Source organism: Callionymus lyra, chromosome 15, assembly GCF_982586985.1.
Source record: "Callionymus lyra chromosome 15, fCalLyr1.hap1.1, whole genome shotgun sequence".
NCBI lineage: Eukaryota > Metazoa > Chordata > Actinopteri > Syngnathiformes > Callionymidae > Callionymus > Callionymus lyra.
This window is the reverse complement of record NC_141832.1, coordinates 967,538-975,037: the sequence shown is the minus strand read 5'-3', so window position 1 is coordinate 975,037 and position 7,500 is coordinate 967,538. Positions and strand designations below refer to the sequence as shown.

Below are 7,500 nucleotides of genomic sequence, written 5' to 3'. Positions count from 1 at the left end.
TTGCAAAGTGATTCAAACACAGGAATTCACTTCTTTTGAGTCTCAGATGATCTTGGTTCTACAAGACCTTTCTATTGTGTGTCAATCTACCGTCCGCCTGGTCCTTCAGTGTTCTTGAAAGACTTTAGTGACTTCTTATCTTCCATTATTCAAATCTGTTCTTATTCTTGTAGACTTTAATCTTCATGTTGATGACGTCACATCTTGTTCTGCTAAAGAACTTTTAACTTTAACTGAAGCCTTTAATTTGAGCAACATGTTTCTGAACCCACTCATCAAAAAGTTACTTTTTACTCTTGGCCTGAACATTTCTAATGTATCTGTACATGATGTCCATCTGAGTGATCATTATCTGTTTAACCTGGACTTCATCCCTGAACCTAAGCCTTTGAAAGTTAGGTCTCAGAGGCGTGTCATCTCAGCCGATACTGCAGACAGTTTTTCTGCTATGTTTGACGCTCTTTCCTTTGATGACTGAACGTGTTTGATTCACTGTTTCACTGATCATTGTGTTGAAATACTGGATCAAACCTGTTCAATCGAACTTGAAAATTCAGAAAGAACGGTGCCCTTGGACAAATGAAGATCTCCTGAGTCTGAAGAGACTTTGTTGAAAGACTGAGCGTCTCTGGAAGTTCACTAAACTTGAGGTGCACAGACTTCACCTCAGGGATCTGATGACTTCTTAAAATGAGGTGGTGGAAACTGCTAGATCTGATTACATCAGAAAACTGGTAGCAGCAAATAAGAAAAACCCCAAAGTGTTGTTTGACACGATTAATTCTCTCGTGTCTCCTGCTCCTCAAATCACGCCTGTCTTCTGTGAAGCTGACAGCAATGCATTGTTGAGATTTTTCATTGACAAAATTAAATTGATCAAAGAGAAAATCTCTCCCCCTTTGTTTGGAACCCCTACTGTCTCTGAGCCCCTCTCCTCCTCTTGGTCTTCCTTCACTTCTGTATCTTTGGGTGATATTTCATCACTAGTGAACAAGATGAAACCCTCCTCTTGCTCAGATGACGTCCTTCTTTGTAGGCTTTTTATCAAAGTATTTGATGTAATTGGCCCCTGAGTTACCAATATGGTGAACCTCTCTCTTTCCACAGGGGTTTTTAACAATGCATTTAAACATGCCATTGTGGAGCCTCTGCTCAAAAAACCAGGCTTAGACCCGACTGACCTCAGATGTCGGCTGACTCGGGTAAATCCACTGTTCTGGTTCTCTTGGATCTGTCCTCAGCCTTTGACACAGTTGAACCAGATCCTGCTAAGAAGACTGAGGGATGAAGACTGTCTGGGTCTGTGTTAGAATGGTTCTCATCTTACCTTTCTGGGCGCAGTTTTAGTGTATCTGCCAATCAAATGAGGTCTGAATCATATGTTGTGTGGAGTCCCTCAAGGTTCTGTTCTGGGTCCTTTATTGTTTTTGCTGTACTTGATTCCCCTCGGTAAAATAATTCAGAGATTTGAAGCTAAATGTGGACAAAACTGAAACTCTGGTGATTGTTGATGATAAGGTTCCAGGGTTGAGTCAGAACTTGAGTGACTTAAGTCAGTCTGTCAAACTGAGCCTGAGAAACCTGGGTGTTGTATTTGATAAAGACATGTCTCTTGTTCAACACTGAACCTGAGGTCTGTGGATCAGAATCTACTGATGGTTCCTCGCACACGGTTCAGGACCAGAGGAGAGAAATCATTCCAGGCTGTTGCTCTTAAGCTTTGGAACGATCTTCTCTCTCTTTGCGCTTGATGATCTACTGACTCCTTCAAGAAACATCTGTGTTTGATGATCTACTGACTCCTTCAAGAAACATGTGTGTTTGATGATCTACTGACTCCTTCAAGAAACATGTGTGTTTGATGATCTACTGACTCCTTCAAGAAACATCTATGTTTGATGATCTACTGACTCCTTCAAGAAACATCTGTGTTTGATGATCTACTGACTCCTTCAAGAAACATGTGTGTTTGATGATCTACTGACTCCTTCAAGAAACATCTATGTTTGATGATCTACTGACTCCTTCAAGAAACATCTGTGTTTGATGATCTACTGACTCCTTCAAGAAACATCTGTGTTTGATGATCTACTGACTCCTTCAAGAAACATCTCTGTGTTTGATGATCTACTGACTCCTTCAAGAAACATCTGTGTTTGATGATCTACTGACTCCTTCAAGAAACATCTGTGTTTGATGATCTACTGACTCCTTCAAGAAACATCTCTGTGTTTGATGATCTACTGACTCCTTCAAGAAACATCTGTGTTTGATGATCTACTGACTCCTTCAAGAAACATCTGTGTTTGATGATCTACTGACTCCTTCAAGAAACATCTGTGTTTGATGATCTACTGACTCCTTCAAGAAACATCTGTGTTTGATGATATACTGACTCCTTCAAGAAACATCTGTGTTTGATGATCTACTGACTCCTTTAAGAAACATCTGTGTTTGATGATCTACTGACTCCTTCAAGATACATCTGTGTTTGATGATCTACTGACTCCTTCAAGAAACATGTGTGTTTGATGATCTACTGACTCCTTCAAGAAACATCTATGTTTGATGATCTACTGACTCCTTCAAGAAACATCTGTGTTTGATGATCTACTGACTCCTTCAAGAAACATGTGTGTTTGATGATCTACTGACTCCTTCAAGAAACATCTGTGTTTGATGATCTACTGACTCCTTCAAGAAACATCTGTGTTTGATGATCTACTGACTCCTTCAAGAAACATGTGTGTTTGATGATCTACTGACTCCTTCAAGAAACATCTGTGTTTGATGATCTACTGACTCCTTCAAGAAACATCTGTGTTTGATGATCTACTGACTCCTTCAAGAAACATCTGTGTTTGATGATCTACTGACTCCTTCAAGAAACATCTCTGTGTTTGATGATCTACTGACTCCTTCAAGAAACATCTGTGTTTGATGATCTACTGACTCCTTCAAGAAACATCTCTGTGTTTGATGATCTACTGACTCCTTCAAGAAACATCTCTGTGTTTGATGATCTACTGACTCCTTCAAGAAACATCTGTGTTTGATGATCTACTGACTCCTTCAAGAAACATCTGTGTTTGATGATCTACTGACTCCTTCAAGAAACATGTGTGTTTGATGATCTACTGACTCCTTTAAGAAACATCTGTGTTTGATGATCTACTGACTCCTTCAAGATACATCTGTGTTTGATGATCTACTGACTCCTTCAAGAAACATGTGTGTTTGATGATCTACTGACTCCTTCAAGAAACATCTATGTTTGATGATCTACTGACTCCTTCAAGAAACATCTGTGTCTGATGATCTACTGACTCCTTCAAGAAACATGTGTGTTTGATGATCTACTGACTCCTTCAAGAAACATCTATGTTTGATGATCTACTGACTCCTTCAAGAAACATCTGTGTTTGATGATCTACTGACTCCTTCAAGAAACATCTGTGTTTGATGATCTACTGACTCCTTCAAGAAACATCTGTGTTTGATGATCTACTGACTCCTTCAAGAAACATGTGTGTTTGATGATCTACTGACTCCTTCAAGAAACATCTGTGTTTGATGATCTACTGACTCCTTCAAGAAACATCTGTGTTTGATGATCTACTGACTCCTTCAAGAAACATCTGTGTTTGATGATCTACTGAATCCTTTAAGAAACATCTGTGTTTGATGATCTACTGACTCCTTTAAGAAACATCTGTGTTTGATGATCTACTGACTCCTTCAAGAAACATCTGTGTTTGATGATCTACTGAATCCTTTAAGAAACATCTGTGTTTGATGATCTACTGACTCCTTCAAGAAACTTCTGTGTTTGATGATCTACTGACTCCTTCAAGAAACATCTGTGTTTGATGATCTACTGACTCCTTTAAGAAACATCTGTGTTTGATGATCTACTGACTCCTTCAAGATACATCTGTGTTTGATGATCTACTGACTCCTTCAAGAAACATGTGTGTTTGATGATCTACTGACTCCTTCAAGAAACATCTATGTTTGATGATCTACTGACTCCTTCAAGAAACATCTGTGTTTGATGATCTACTGACTCCTTCAAGAAACATGTGTGTTTGATGATCTACTGACTCCTTCAAGAAACATCTATGTTTGATGATCTACTGACTCCTTCAAGAAACATCTGTGTTTGATGATCTACTGACTCCTTCAAGAAACATCTGTGTTTGATGATCTACTGACTCCTTTAAGAAACATCTGTGTTTGATGATCTACTGACTCCTTCAAGATACATCTGTGTTTGATGATCTACTGACTCCTTCAAGAAACATCTGTGTTTGATGATCTACTGACTCCTTCAAGAAACATCTGTGTTTGATGATCTACTGACTCCTTCAAGAAACATCTGTGTTTGATGATCTACTGAATCCTTTAAGAAACATCTGTGTTTGATGATCTACTGACTCCTTCAAGAAACATCTGTGTTTGATGATCTACTGACTCCTTCAAGAAACATCTGTGTTTGATGATCTACTGAATCCTTTAAGAAACATCTGTGTTTGATGATCTACTGACTCCTTCAAGAAACTTCTGTGTTTGATGATCTACTGACTCCTTCAAGAAACATCTGTGTTTGATGATCTACTGACTCCTTTAAGAAACATCTGTGTTTGATGATCTACTGACTCCTTCAAGATACATCTGTGTTTGATGATCTACTGACTCCTTCAAGAAACATGTGTGTTTGATGATCTACTGACTCCTTCAAGAAACATCTATGTTTGATGATCTACTGACTCCTTCAAGAAACATCTGTGTTTGATGATCTACTGACTCCTTCAAGAAACATGTGTGTTTGATGATCTACTGACTCCTTCAAGAAACATCTATGTTTGATGATCTACTGACTCCTTCAAGAAACATCTGTGTTTGATGATCTACTGACTCCTTCAAGAAACATCTGTGTTTGATGATCTACTGACTCCTTTAAGAAACATCTGTGTTTGATGATCTACTGACTCCTTCAAGAAACATCTGTGTTTGATGATCTACTGACTCCTTCAAGAAACATCTGTGTTTGATGATCTACTGACTCCTTCAAGAAACATCTGTGTTTGATGATCTACTGAATCCTTTAAGAAACATCTGTGTTTGATGATCTACTGACTCCTTCAAGAAACATCTGTGTTTGATGATCTACTGACTCCTTCAAGAAACATCTGTGTTTGATGATCTACTGAATCCTTTAAGAAACATCTGTGTTTGATGATCTACTGACTCCTTCAAGAAACTTCTGTGTTTGATGATCTACTGACTCCTTCAAGAAACATGTGTGTTTGATGATCTACTGACTCCTTCAAGAAACATCTGTGTTTGATGATCTACTGACTCCTTCAAGAAACATCTGTGTTTGATGATCTACTGAATCCTTTAAGAAACATCTGTGTTTGATGATCTACTGACTCCTTCAAGAAACATCTGTGTTTGATGATCTACTGACTCCTTCAAGAAACATCTGTGTTTGATGATCTACTGACTCCTTTAAGAAACATCTGTGTTTGATGATCTACTGACTCCTTCAAGATACATCTGTGTTTGATGATCTACTGACTCCTTCAAGAAACATGTGTGTTTGATGATCTACTGACTCCTTCAAGAAACATCTATGTTTGATGATCTACTGACTCCTTCAAGAGACATCTGTGTTTGATGATCTACTGACTCCTTTAAGAAACATCTGTGTTTGATGATCTACTGACTCCTTCAAGATACATCTGTGTTTGATGATCTACTGACTCCTTCAAGAAACATGTGTGTTTGATGATCTACTGACTCCTTCAAGAAACATCTATGTTTGATGATCTACTGACTCCTTCAAGAAACATCTGTGTTTGATGATCTACTGACTCCTTCAAGAAACATGTGTGTTTGATGATCTACTGACTCCTTCAAGAAACATCTATGTTTGATGATCTACTGACTCCTTCAAGAAACATCTGTGTTTGATGATCTACTGACTCCTTTAAGAAACATCTGTGTTTGATGATCTACTGACTCCTTCAAGAAACATCTGTGTTTGATGATCTACTGACTCCTTCAAGAAACATCTGTGTTTGATGATCTACTGAATCCTTTAAGAAACATCTGTGTTTGATGATCTACTGACTCCTTCAAGAAACTTCTGTGTTTGATGATCTACTGACTCCTTCAAGAAACATGTGTGTTTGATGATCTACTGACTCCTTCAAGAAACATCTGTGTTTGATGATCTACTGACTCCTTCAAGAAACATCTGTGTTTGATGATCTACTGAATCCTTTAAGAAACATCTGTGTTTGATGATCTACTGACTCCTTCAAGAAACATCTGTGTTTGATGATCTACTGACTCCTTCAAGAAACATCTGTGTTTGATGATCTACTGACTCCTTTAAGAAACATCTGTGTTTGATGATCTACTGACTCCTTCAAGATACATCTGTGTTTGATGATCTACTGACTCCTTCAAGAAACATGTGTGTTTGATGATCTACTGACTCCTTCAAGAAACATCTATGTTTGATGATCTACTGACTCCTTCAAGAGACATCTGTGTTTGATGATCTACTGACTCCTTTAAGAAACATCTGTGTTTGATGATCTACTGACTCCTTCAAGAAACATCTGTGTTTGATGATCTACTGACTCCTTCAAGAAACATCTATGTTTGATGATCTACTGACTCCTTCAAGAGACATCTGTGTTTGATGATCTACTGACTCCTTTAAGAAACATCTGTGTTTGATGATCTACTGACTCCTTTAAGAAACATCTGTGTTTGATGATCTACTGACTCCTTCAAGAAACATCTATGTTTGATGATCTACTGACTCCTTCAAGAAACATCTATGTTTGATGATCTACTGACTCCTTCAAGAAACATCTGTGTTTGATGATCTACTGACTCCTTCAAGAAACATGTGTGTTTGATGATCTACTGACTCCTTCAAGAAACATCTGTGTTTGATGATCTACTGACTCCTTCAAGAAACATCTATGTTTGATGATCTACTGACTCCTTCAAGAGACATCTGTGTTTGATGATCTACTGACTCCTTTAAGAAACATCTGTGTTTGATGATCTACTGACTCCTTCAAGATACATCTGTGTTTGATGATCTACTGACTCCTTCAAGATACATCTGTGTTTGATGATCTACTGACTCCTTCAAGAAACATGTGTGTTTGATGATCTACTGACTCCTTCAAGATACATCTGTGTTTGATGATCTACTGACTCCTTCAAGAAACATCTGTGTTTGATGATCTACTGACTCCTTCAAGATACATCTGTGTTTGATGATCTACTGACTCCTTCAAGAAACATCTGTGTTTGATGATCTACTGACTCCTTCAAGAAACATCTGTGTTTGATGATCTACTGACTCCTTTAAGAAACATCTGTGTTTGATGATCTACTGACTCCTTCAAGAAACATGTGTGTTTGATGATCTACTGACTCCTTCAAGAAACATCTGTGTTTGATGAT

The 7,500-nt window shown here is 38.1% G+C and overlaps 1 protein-coding gene across 4 annotated transcripts in view; it reads right to left on the bottom strand.

Moving 5' to 3' along the window:
* The window catches only part of cyb561 (cytochrome b561), a 20,410-nt gene that overhangs the window by 6,606 nt on the left and 6,304 nt on the right, over window positions 1-7,500 (bottom strand). The gene's annotated exons all lie outside the window — the stretch shown is intronic.